Source organism: Crotalus tigris, unplaced genomic scaffold (genome assembly GCF_016545835.1).
Source record: "Crotalus tigris isolate CLP2741 ecotype Arizona unplaced genomic scaffold, ASM1654583v1 scf7180000017781.746583, whole genome shotgun sequence".
In the NCBI taxonomy this organism is placed as follows: Eukaryota; Metazoa; Chordata; class Lepidosauria; order Squamata; family Viperidae; genus Crotalus; species Crotalus tigris.
Window position 1 is genome coordinate 380,732 of NW_024096631.1, and position 13,291 is coordinate 394,022.

Here is a 13,291-nt window from a genome sequence, read left to right on the forward strand (position 1 = left end):
GACAATGGGAATGACTTTGCATTTTAGAGTTCTCCCTCCCTCCCTCCCTCCCTCCCTTCCTTCCTTCCTTCCTTCCTTCTCCAATTTGCAATTGTAACGGTGTGTGACTAACCTTAGATTAAAATCAAAAGCATGGAATAGCAAGATAAAAATAACATAAAAAGTGCATGGTGTGGCCAAGGTCATCTTACAATCATTCAGTTTTCCATTACAGACAGGTTCATCCTGCACAACATCCATAAGAAAAACCAGTCTTCAAATTCTTACAGAAGGCCAATGGGGTAAGGACTATCTAGTCTTAGGGATTATACTGTTCCAAAGAGCAGGTGCTGCAACAGACTAGGCACACTTACTGGGTCCCACCAGATGACACTGTTTTATAAAAGGGACCCAGAGCACACAGCTACATCTCATGGAATGGGCAGAGATTATTGGAGATAGGTGGTCTCATAAATGTGCCATGCAGGACTTTATAGGTTGTAACAAAACTTGAATTGCATTTGGAAGCCTACTGAAGTCCATGAGGTTCACAGTGCTGTGGTGTTACATGGGCATATTATGGTGCACTCAGCTGTGGTGTTACATAGGCATATTATGGTTCATTTTTAATCAGTTGCAGCTTCTGGTTGGTCTTCAAAGGCAGCTCTGTGGAGCACAATGCAATAGTCTAACCAGAAGTGACCAAGGCATGTAAGACTGTGAGTTAGATCCTCCTGATCCAGTTATATATATGCAACTGGAACACAGGATGGATTTGAGCTTGGCTTAAGCTGCAGGAACCAAAAGGAACCCCTCTCTAAAGGGCGTGCTATTCCATCCAGAACTAAAGATGAAAAATACCCAGATTCAGAAAGCCTAAAACACACATCTACTAGGATAAGTTAAAGCTTGTTCTTATTCATTCAGACCCCTCACATCTCCAGCTGAGGAACTCTACTTCCAACTTGACCATAGCATCAAGCAAAGTAAGGTTCTACATTTAGACAAGAAAAATCAAATGTACAGGTACAGTATAGGTGGTACCTTGCCCAATAGTAGCAACTGAGAGGGATCTTGGAGTCCTAGTGGACAATCACTTAGATATGAGACAGCAGTGTGCTGCAGCTGCCAAAAAAGCCAACACAGTGTTAGGGTGGATTAACAGAGGGATAGAATCAAGATCACATGAAGTGTTAATACCACTTTACAATGCCTTGATAAGGCCACACTTGGAATACTGCATTCAGTTTTGGTCACCATGATGTAAAAAGATGTTGAGATTATAGAAAGAGTACAGAGAAGAGCAATAAAGATGATTAGAGGACTGGAGGCTAAAACATATAAGGAACGAGTTGCTGGAATTGGGTATGCCTAGTTTAATGAAGAGAAGGACGAGGCAGGACATGATAGCAATGTTCCAATATCTCAGGGGCTGCCACAAAGAAGAGGCAGTCAAGCTATTTTCCAAAGCGCCTGAAGGCAGGACAAAAAGCAATGGATGGAAACTAATCAAGGAGAGAAGCAACCTAGAACTAAGGAGGAACTTCCTGACAGTTAGAACAATTAACCAGTGGAACAACCTGCCTCCAGAAGTGGTGAATGCTTCAACACTGGAAGTTTTTAAGAACAGTCTGGACAGCCATTTGTCTGAAATGATATAGGGTTTCCTACCTGAGCAGGGGGTTGGACTAGATGACCTCCAAGGTCCCTTCCAACATTATGGATCATCGCACAGTCAGCCAGATGTTCAGACTGGATTTGGCATTTTGTCTACCTATCGAGTCCTTACCCAGGACCTGGGATAGGCAGATGTGGATATTTGATGGTATTACAGGTATGGTCGCAGGATGGAAGCAGTTCCTAACATGGCCACCTTTTGCAATTGACTAATAGCGAACTTGACAATGCCAATGGTGTTCAAATGGTGCTCCAGTTGTTTTGGGATTGCACCCAAGGAGCCTATCACTATTGGTACTACCCTTGCTTGCTTCTGCCACAGTCTTTCTATTTCTATTTGTAGGTCTTTGTAGTTTGTTATCTTCTCCAGTTCTTTCTCGTCTATTCTGCTGTCTCCAGGCACTGCCACGCCCACTATCCAGACTTTTTTGTCTTTCTTATCGACAATTGTTAAGTCTGGGGTGTTATGTTGCAGATGCTTGTCTGTTTGAATTCTGAAGTCCCAGAGCAGTTTAATTTTATCATTTTCTGTGACTTTCTCTATTTTATGATCCCACCAGTTTTTGCTTACAGGCAAATGATATTTTTTGCAGATCTTCCAATGCACCATTGTTGCTACTTTGTCATGCCGCTGCTTGTAGTCAGTTTGTGCAATCTTCTTGCAGCAGCTTATCAGGTGATCCACTGTTTCTTCAGCTTCTTTGCATAGGCGGCACTTACTGTCTTTTGCTGTCTTCTCAATTTTGACTTTATATGCATTTATCCTTAAGGCTTGGTCTTGTGCAGCCAGAATTAGTCCCTCGGTCTCTTTCTTCAATTTTCCTGCTCTTAGCCATTGCCAGGTCTTGTTATTGTCTGCTTTCCCAGCTATTTTTTTAATGTATTGGCCATGTAGTGCTTTGTTTTCCCATGCCTCTATTCTGTTCTTCATTTGGTCTTTCTTGTAGGCCAGTTTGGTCTCTCCAGTAGTCAGTAAGCCTTCCTGATATACTAATTTCAGTGCATCTTCATCATTGTTCTTCAGGTATTCTTCCAAAGCCATTTTTTCTTCTTCAACCATCTGATGTACTTGTAGCATTCCACGCCCACCTATTTGCCTTGGTAGATAAAGTCTGTCAATGTCACTGCGTGGATGAAGGGCATGATTCATTGTCATTATTTTTCTGGTCTGCCTATCCATTGCTTTTAGTTCTGCTTGAGTCCAGTCCACTATTCCAGCTGTGTACCTAATGACTGGGATTGCCCAGGTGTTGATTGCCTTTATGGTATTTCCTCCATTGAGTTTGGATTTTAAGATCTTCTTCACTCTCTTGATGTATTCACCTCTAATCTTTTTCTTGACTTCAGTGTGCTTGATGTTGTCAGCTTGAAGGATACCCAAGTATTTGTAGTAATCTTCCTCATCCAGACTCTTAATGTTATTTTCGTGGGGCATCTTGATTCCTTCAGTTTTCACTATTTTTCCTTGTTTGATAGTAAGTGTGGCACATTTGTCCAAGCCAAACTCCATTACAATATCTTGGCTATATATACGGACAGTGTTGAGCAGCGATTCTATTTCAGATGATGTTTTTCCATACAGTTTCAGATCATCCATGTAAAGGAGATGGGATAGTCTGGCAGATGTTTTTGATGTTTGATAGCCATGTCCTGAGTTATTCAGTATTGTTGACAGAGGAAACAGTGCAATGACAAATAGTAATGGTGATAATGAATCTCCTTGAAATATTCCTCTCTTGATATTAACCTCTCCCAGTCTCTCACCATTGATCTGCAACTGTGTCTTCCATTGTGCCATCGATCTTTGCACAAATTTTCTGATATTTCTACTGACTCCTGTTATTTCTAGGCACTTTATTATCCAATCATGTGGCAGAGAGTCAAATGCCTTTTTGTAGTCAATCCATGCCACATTCAGGTTGGTCTTCCTTCTCTTGCAGTTTTCCAAGATCATTTTGTCTATTAGGAGTTGATCTTTTGTTCCTCTGCTATTGGGGCGGTTTCCTTTCTGCTCAGGTGGAAAGAGATTGTTTTCAACTAGATGCTGTTGTACTGCATCAGCTACCACACCAGTTAGTAATTTGAAAGTTGTTGGTAAGCAGGTAATTGGCCTGTAGTTACCTGGTGTTGCCCCTTTTGCTGGATTTTTCATTATTAGGTAGGTTTTCCCAGTTGTTAGCCACTTTTCAATTTCTCCTCCTTGTAGTATATTGTTGAACTGCTTGGCAATGAGTGGGTGTATAACAGTTAGATGTTTCAACCAAAACCCATGCAGTTCATCTTCACCTGGTGCTGACCAATTTTTGATTTTCTTTGCTCTTTTTTCTACCATTTTTGTTGTTATTACTAGTTCTTTCATTTCAACTTCTGTTTTATTTGCATCCACCTCTTTTAAGCAAGCCGCATCCTTGTTGTATTTCTTTGGGTTATCCCATATCTGCTTCCAGAACTGCACTGTTTCTTCTTGTCAGGTACTGACTGATTCCTTGCAGTTTCTCCATTGATGGATTGGTAGAAACGTTTCTGATTGGATTGAAATTGGAGGTTCTGTCTATAGTTTGCAATTCGAGCTTCATATCTACTGATTTTCCTGACTATAGCTGTTATTTGTTGCTTTATTATTTCCAGTGCTTCCTTGATCTTCCTTGTTTCTAAGTGGTATTTCTTGATTAGGTATTCTTTGGTCTTCTTGTTCTTCAGCTTCTTTTCTTTCATCTGTTCTAGCTTGCTTGCATGTGATCTTAACTTGCTGATCTTATTTTCTAGTCTAACCTTCCATTTTTCTGGTGCACTGTTTGTTTGTTTTTCTTCTTTGTTGATTTTGCATCCCAAGTATTCAGTTATAACTGCAGCTACGCTGTACATTAGTTGGTTTGTTTCTTGCAGTGAATTGGTGCTTATATTTGCATCTTTTAATGCTTGTGCTAGCTGTTTCTTTGAAACAAGCTTCAATGCAGGCAGCCTTATTCTGCTGTTTTTGTGATGTTCTAGATGCTCAGTTATTCTTTGTTTCAATTCTTTTATTTCTTTAGTTAGAGGGTTTTGTTCTTCCTGAGAAAGAGGTGCCTGGTTTCCAAATGAGAACAGTTGTATATCTCTACTGGATTCTTTCACTGCCAACTCCCCCTGGTTTGCCTCTACATTCTGAATTACTTCTTGTAAGGCTTTGATTTCTTTGCCTGGGTAAACCTTTGCAGTTCGTCCAATTCTGTTTCTGTGAATACTTTATTTCGTGTTATAAATCGGCGTTGATCTGCTAGTCTCTGTTCTGTTATTTCTGATTCTGGATGCTGTTCTTTCCAGAATTGGTGCATTCGTTTTAGATATCCTCGTCTTGTTGGACTTGATCTGTAGTAACAGATCATTATTTCTTTGTTTTCCATCACTGTGTATCTGCGACGGGTAAACACCTTTTCTTCCAGTAGTTCTGCAGCTGCTGGCCCTGGTTGCTCAGCCAACAGTCCTGAGTCCTGTAACCCATTTTTCACCAGATATCCAGGAACTCCAATATCTAGCGCGGACCTTGTTAACCCGGGCGACATCCGAGCCGGTATTATTATTATTATTATTATTATTATTATTATTACCACCTCGGGTAGTGAAGTTGAAGCACTTGAAGAGGCAGGTACAGTAATAGCCCTCCCATACCATACCTCCTCTGTGCAAAGTCAATCCACAAATAAGTCATAGATGACTTTATTAAAAGCTGACCTGACATGAACTGATTTGACAAGCTCTCTTCCTTTCTCCCCTCCCATGAGCCATGGCAAATGTGCTAACAATTAATCTGTATACTCCAATTATTTCCATTTGCCAAGGATTCTCTTTGAAGATGCCTCTATTTTGCCTTTGGGCAGAATGCTAGGAGCACTTTTTAAAGCCTGTTGTCATGGCAAGATTACATGTCCTTCAAATGCCATTCAGCTTGCCAGATCTTCATAAATTAAATCTTAGATTAGGTGTAGTGCAGGATGCTTTTAGATTCCAGAGCTTTAAACTCATATAAGACTGAGATCATTTGATAGTGCCAGAATATTAAGTTCCAGAAAGGAAAATTGGAACATGTGGTACAGTATAGAAGAGGTAATGGACTGCTTTGCTGGGGGGAGGTGTGGCTGGTTGACTGTTTGCAATTCCCAGCAGGAGCAGACAAGAATATACTTGGGGAAGAGTACATATCAGCACATGGGTGGAGGCTCTGTTTGCCTTATATCAACAAAGGGGCTATATAAAAAGTATACATGGCAAAAGACTGGGGTAACATTTCTGCATATTTTATGATGCTTTTGAAAGACCACTTGAAACAGTGGGGTTTTTAAAATTATCTTCCATATGTCTAAGAAAATGCTTTTTAGTCATGCTGAAACTATTGCCTCTCATTCTGCAGAATCCTGAAATGGCTTATTCTACGGAAACCTGACTGTGGAAAGCAATTTTTTGAAGATTAAACACAGTGCATATTTCAAAGCTTAGAGTTAATAGTAATACTGGACATACGCATTGCACTTTGCAGTTATGCGTGGGAAATGCCAAAGGAGATTTAGTTCCTCAGTCCAGTAACTCAATCAGTGTAGTATAACTACATGGAGTTGCATGCAAAAAGAGTCAATCCTTTGCATATCTGAGTACAGTTAGGAAAAATTTTATGTCTAAAACGCTGGGAAATTATTGTTACTTACTTTTGACCAGCTTTCTCCAACTGTTTGCTCTCCAGGTATATTGGATCATAACTCCCATACTCCTCAGCCAGCATGCTTATTGGTCTTCAATCAAACTACATGCTTCAAGATGTCCAGTTTGGAGGGCAACCAGTTGGGGAAAGGGAGATGCAGGTGATACTGGTGGGCTTTTTCCTTATTGCATTTTGTGAACCCAGCCAGTGGGGTTTGTTCATCAGGGTTTACAGTTCAGAGTATCATGTGGACACAGTAAATAAATATATTTAAACCATTTTTTAAATATGCAACAACAATATTCTTTGTGAACCTAGGGAGTTAAAGGATCATGGTTTATCATGAGGGGGGGGGGAATTCTGAATTCCATGCTGAGCAAACCATCCTCATTTCTGTCATTTCATTTCTAACAAAAGTCTAATACTCTGAGTATAAAAAAATCCAGCTGATAATGACACCTGACAGAGGAACACACACTTGGTAATATTGGAGTGGTCACTTTGGAACAGCCCTTTGGAATGGCTATGTATTTTGAAATGTGCAGCATGAAAGAAGATGTAGAAATTGGAAGAAATTGTTTTAGTCTGTAAATGAAGGTTTTAAAAAGCAGCCTGAAGAGGAGAGACAACTGCCTCCTCAGATGAGCCATGGCTGCGTCCCAACATCCAGGCACCAATCTGTTCATGTTTCTGTTGCAAAACTACTTTACTCCGTGTGTTTTAATTAGACACCCCAGTTCGAGCGCAACCTGTCATTCTGAATGCCTGACAGGAAACCGAATACTTGAGCTTGTTGGTGCAAGTTCAGCCTATTTTAATCAAGTACCTATTATTCTTCAGCTGGGGAGAAAAACAGGCATAAATAGAAGCTTCTCAGCCATTAGACCACTATGCATAAATTGTCTAGGGCTGTGGAAGTGTGTGCTCTGCAAACAACACCCAATATGATGGAAATACCAACAGCCATTCCCGAATAGCTGTGCAAGTGTCCTCAATGCAGTTCATAGAACCATCTACAATGATAGTTCCAATGACAAAACTACTACAATGTCCTAATTACAACAATAAAAAATGGCCAGTTGGAATTATCAGCTTTGATTTGTTTTTGAGAAGATTTAAAAATTGCTTTATAAAAAAGGCGAAGAAGAGACAATTCTATTTGGATAAAATGCTTTGTCTCACAGGTGCTGGTTTGATTTTAAAGAAAATTAATTTCTAGAGCTGGTTTCTTTTGAGCACATGCCGAGAGGAGTTTCCTTTATTTTGCAAAACAATTCTCTGCAGAGAATAATTGAGCACATAATGGAATTGGATTCCTCCCAGCTTCTCAAGATTGATAGTGCCCTTGAGAAACTGGTTCAAGAGAACAGGTCTGGAAGAACACTTGAAGGCAGATGGAAGATTGAAGGTTACATTTAAAAAGGACCACTTGGGGAGGGGAGCAAGGGGGGTGAATTTAAAAAAAGTCAGGATGGCAGCTACGACTATATCACTGCAACATTTTTTCATATGTGTTGCACATGCTGCGTTTCAGTTGCATAGTCTTAGCCAACCATTGTGATCTTTTTTTACTTCCTGCTACAGATGCCTCTTCTCCAAAGTCTCTGAATTACTGTTTCATACGGTGATGCCTGGAAAAATAAATTATAAACATTTTTGTAATACCTGTGATTTGTCAATTTGTTAGGTTTATTATAATTACTTGTAACTGGTATTTGTCTTTTATTGGTAGGTTTACTGATAACTTTCCTGCTTGTTAATGTTGTTTAGTTTGTGCTTATTGCTTCTTTATTTCATTATATTGTACTGCTAGCTACTCTGGACACCATGTGGTAGAATGGCAGGACACAAATTTAATACAGATAAACACCTTTGAAGAATGATGCTCTTAATTCATTGTGATGTTCCAACACACACATGAGCTATCCACTATAGACCTGAGTTACAATTTTATGTGTTTTGATTTCTTTCATGGTGGGCAGGTCTATGTATGCATGTATAGTCAAAAAAATACAGAGCGGTCATAATATGTAGATGCTTTAGCCAGTTGGAAAGGTCATTGATTTTTTTTAATTCTTTATAAATTTTGATTATTTTGACACCAAACATGTTTATTCATAACAGTTGAATAACTTGATTTGACTGTCTGTGCAACTTGCTGGATAGAGTTGTTGATTTCTGAGCAAAGGAAGATTAAATTAAGGGCAAAATCCTGAGGTCTGTTTATTCTCCAAAAGTTAGCAGAGCAAAATATAACACTATAGATTAAGAAATTTTTCCTTTAGCTTAACATCTGTCAGTTTCAGCTTACAATAAGAGATGAGAAGCTGCAGAATTGCTTTACAGTGATTGAGTAAGGAGTCCTCTGTAATCTCATGAAAACTCTAGTCTCCTGAGAACTCCTGGATGGATTCAAAAATTGGATTATGTCATGCCTTTTCAGTCTTCAAACTATATTTTTAGAGAGAATATTAACTTTGTTTTGCCATTCTATTTGAATGAAAATGTTGGCCAACTGGTCACCGCCTTTGAAAAAATAGGAGCCAGGGAAGTCTGCAATTTGAATCTCCAATGTTCAAAATTTTAGGACCCATTTTGTAACTCAGGAGTCTCTGCCTAGTTTGGGAGAAAATGGCCAGCAGAAAAAAGAGACTCATCTTTTTTTTTTCTAGAAGTAAACAGGTTATTGGAGTAGGATTCAAATAAAAATTCTTAAAGTGAATATAGAAAGAAAACCAGAGACATTTCTCTTGGGGCTAATGGACAAAGACCTGGAAAAAAATATGGAACTTTGATGTTATATATGTTAACAGCAGCAAGATTACTCTATGTTCAGAAATGGAAGACTACATTGACTCCCACGATAGAGGAATGGTTACAAAAGCTGATGGAGCTAGCAGAGATGGCTAAACTGACTGTACTGATTAAAGAAAAGAATACAAACACTTTTACTGCCATGTGGAAACCGTTTCTAGACTTTGTGCTTGAGGTTGAAAAAAATGAAATTTTGATTTTGGGTTTTACCAATTAGATAAACTTGATGTAATCGAAATGGCTAGTTTATATTATTTTGTAAAAGTAAAAAGTTAAGGTTTGAAGTTGATATTCTACTTTGCTGCAGCAAAGGAAGTCGGAAATCAATGCCTTTCTTTCTTTCTTTCTTTCTTTCTTTCTTTCTTTCTTTCTTTCTTTCTTTCTTTTTTCTTCCTTATCTCACTTCTCTATTCCCTTTTCCCTTCCCCATCTTTTCCACTATTTATTTTTATATTTTCATTGTATCGTATACTATAAACTAATAACACTTTTAAATGAGAAAATAAACAGATGAGTTTGTTCCTCGCCATCTTTTGTAGTGACACGGTATCATCTTTTTGCCTTTATTTTTTTTGGTAGATGAGCACATTTATTTTCCAGAAATACTTATGGCCCTATGTGTAATCATTCAATATTCTTGGAAATAAAGATGAGTCTGGAAAATGCTGCTTTGTGTGCAGCATATCAACTTCCATTTTAATTCTGTTGCTATTGGGGAAGGTGATCTAATGGGCAGCAAAGGAGGTGCCTGTAGCTACAGTGAGGTCCTCTGATGCAGACTGGAGACCATTGGTTTAGGAAATCAAGAATACCTAGCAATAGCAATAACACTTAGATTTATATACTGCTTCACAGTGCTTTACAGCCCTCTCTAAGTGGTTTACAGAGTCAACATATTGTCCCCAACAATCTGGGTCCTCATTTTGCCGACCTCGGAAAGATGGAAAGCTGAGTCAACCTTGAGCCAGTGAGAACTGAACTGCTGAACTGCTAGCAGCTAGCAGTCAGCAGAATTAGCCTGCAGTACTGCATTCTAGCCACTGCGCCACCATGGCTCTTATGATTAGTATTTCATACACCCATATTTACATCAAACATGTTCATCCATTTGCTGTGGGAGATAGCATAGCAGATTGCTGTGAGTATCATTTGAACCAAGATATTTTAGTTTTGCCGTGTCACCTTGTGGGGCTTTTTTGTCATATAGCAGAAGGTTAACCATTCAATAAGTGCTGCTTAAAAAATTATCTCAGAATATCATGTAGAAGGAAGTAGTATTCATTACATGCAATTTAAAACCAAAAGACCAGTCTTACCCAAATAGCCTTTTAAGTTGTTATTTCCGTAAATGGAAGCGCAGCAAAGAAAGACTCAGCATATTACCATTTCAGGAAGTATATTACTTTTAATTCTTATACTGTTTAATGATCTTTGAGGTATAATGTTAAAGTATTCTAAGCATGCTCATAAATTTGAAGCTAGAGAACAGAATGGAACGGAACAGAGTAGAGAAGAGTAGAGTAGAGTAGGGTAGGGTAGGGCAGGGCAGGGCAGGGCAGGGCAGGGCAGGGCAGGGCAGGGCAGGGCAGGGCAGGGCAGAATAGAATAGAATAGAATAGAATAGAATAGAATAGAATAGAATAGAATAGAATAGAATAGAATAGAATAGAATAGAATATAACAGAATGGAATATTCTTTATTGGCCAAGTATGAAAGGCCCTACACAAGGAATTTGGTGCATAAGCTCTCAGTATACATAGAAGCAACAAAGTGATAAATCATAAAATACTAACAGGAGTAAGTAATAGGAAAGATGAGAAGGATAATAGTAATAGAGTCCTACTACATGGTTAGATCCTTAGACATACTACCCAGAGATCAGGATTTGACAGAACCCTTACCTATTTTGTTTTGGATTTTATGATAAAGCCAGGGCTTTTTTTCTCATAGAACACCCAGAACGGAGTTCCGCCACCTTTTTTGTATGGAACTTTGTAGGGTAGGCAAGGCGGGTTGTATGACGTGTGGGAGTTCCAGCACCTTTTTTTTTTTTTTTTTTGAAAAAAAGCACTGGATAAAGCAATGTATGAATCTAACCATTGTACCTTGTAAACAATGGAACACAGTGCAGCATGAACCCAACCAATTTGTTGTTTCTTCAAAAAATTGAACAGTTAATAGGGGCTTAGTGCAATGTATGAATTTAGCTATAGAGTTTGAGTAAGAGTTCCCTTTCAGACCTGAGAAAATATGTGCTTGTTTTATACCAGATAAACTAGTAAACAATGCAAATAGGTGCCACTTCTATGTATTACAAATTTCCCTTTCCTCAGTTTTTCTATTAGGTTTATTAATTACAACAATCTCTCAGACAAACAATTTCAATTTACATGTACTAAGTGTAAAGATTTCCCAACTTTCCCTTCCTACAGGGAGTTAGGGTGAGTTGCTATAGCAACAGAAGTATCACTTGAACAGTTGAATACCCTGTAAGAACTTCTGTCAGAATAGCATCATTGAACAGATGTCTAATATCTCAATCTGAAGATGGGGGCTCATGCAGCAATCTTTCCAGCCCTGAGGACACCCAAGATAGGTCATTAATTCATCCACTGTTAGCAAATGCTCAAATACAAGATTAGGAAAAGCCCTACGATCTATTTTAGTTCTGGGTCTTATTAAAAAGAAGTGGGGGAGAACTCTCCACTGCCCAGAGGAAAAGAATTGGGGTCAACCGAGAAATAGCACTTCTAAATATAAGATGAATGAAAGGAAATATTCTGAAATCAATATAAAGAGCATTGCAATTGCGTTAATGCTTAATTTTAATGGATCAAAATTAAGGAGCATTAGCCCTTCTAGAAATTCAGTATTGATTAACATTTTTAAATGGATAAAGTTATTTTTAAGATAGTCCTACATAGAAACAACCATCTTACTGTTTATATATATAGGATTTCTTATAGGATGTGTTCCCTTTATTTTTTTTTTTAGCAGTATATACTTAATTCTTTAACTCTTTGTCAGCAAAAAGAAATACATACGGGTTAGTCCTCCCGGGGGTTTCTAAGGAGGTGGAGAAGATGCCTAATGTGTGGGAATTAAATCCCTAGCCCTGGCAGGTGTTTCTTGGCGTAGTGATCGCGTTTCTATTGCGGTGCTCTGGGGGGTCTCAGGCCGTCAGCTGTCATTTGACTGGATATTAGTCTTTTCCGGCAACAGAGTGAAGTTGTCTTTACTGGGCTGCCGGTAATGGAGTAAATGGGTGCGGGCTTCCAATGCTCTTAATGTTAGGTGTGCAGGGCGCAAGTCTATATGCCGATTAATCGACTCCTCTTGTGAAAGCCATGCTTCTTTAAGCAACCTGCCACTCTTTGTAACGTCACTAGCAACCACAGTCACACCCTCAAAATCGAATTTGTGCCCAAAGTCCATCATATGCGTAAGGATCTGGGAGTACTGTTCTCCTCTTCTTATGGCCAACTTGTGCTCCTGGACCCTTGTTTTTACCCTCTTAGAGGCCTCACCCACGTAGTTAGAGGTGCAGTCCTTACAGCTGATTTTGTAAACAACCCCTGATTTCTCTGCCGTGGAGAGTGGGTCTTTTGGCCTCATAATACATGAACGTAGCGTGCGGCCAGGTTTATGTGCCACCCTCATGTTATGGGGTGCTAGTATTCTGGCCGTAGCCTCTGAGACACCGCTGACATAAGGGAGGGTGACACGTGTCAACAGGGATGGTGCCCCCATCTGCTGAACATGAGGGGGTTTATAGAGTACACCATGTCTCTTGATGAACCTGGCTGGGTACCCATTGAGCCGGCAGATGTGAAAGAGATATTTCTTCTCTTCCACTTTGGCTCTGGCCGTATTGCAGTGGGAGTCGATCCTCTTAAAAAGAGTTCTAATGCAGCTGACTTTGTGGGCCACTGGGTGATTACTATGATAATGCAGGATCCTATCAGTGTGTGAGGGGTTTGCAGTAAACTTTGATGCCCAGGGTGCCATCAGGCCGACGATGAATTAAAACGTCTAGGAAGGCCAATTTACCCTGGCGTTCTTCCTCCGCAGTGAATTGTATGTCCACACACACTGAATTAAGTGTGCCCACAAAGTCAGCCATCCGGCTCCTCTTAATGACGATGAAA

At 39.4% G+C, this 13,291-nt stretch overlaps 1 long non-coding RNA gene across 5 annotated transcripts in view; it reads left to right on the top strand.

The window, feature by feature from the left end:
- The window catches only part of LOC120307444, a 29,196-nt gene extending 19,525 nt beyond the window's left edge, over positions 1-9,671 (top strand). For 4 of the 5 annotated variants that reach the window (XR_005556541.1, XR_005556542.1, XR_005556545.1 and 1 more), the window contains one exon: positions 6,371-9,671. This is a non-coding gene — a long non-coding RNA (uncharacterized LOC120307444). The remainder of the gene's footprint in view (positions 1-6,370) is intronic. The other variant, XR_005556543.1, reaches the window with a different exon arrangement.
- The last annotated feature ends 3,620 nt before the right edge of the window (positions 9,672-13,291 follow it).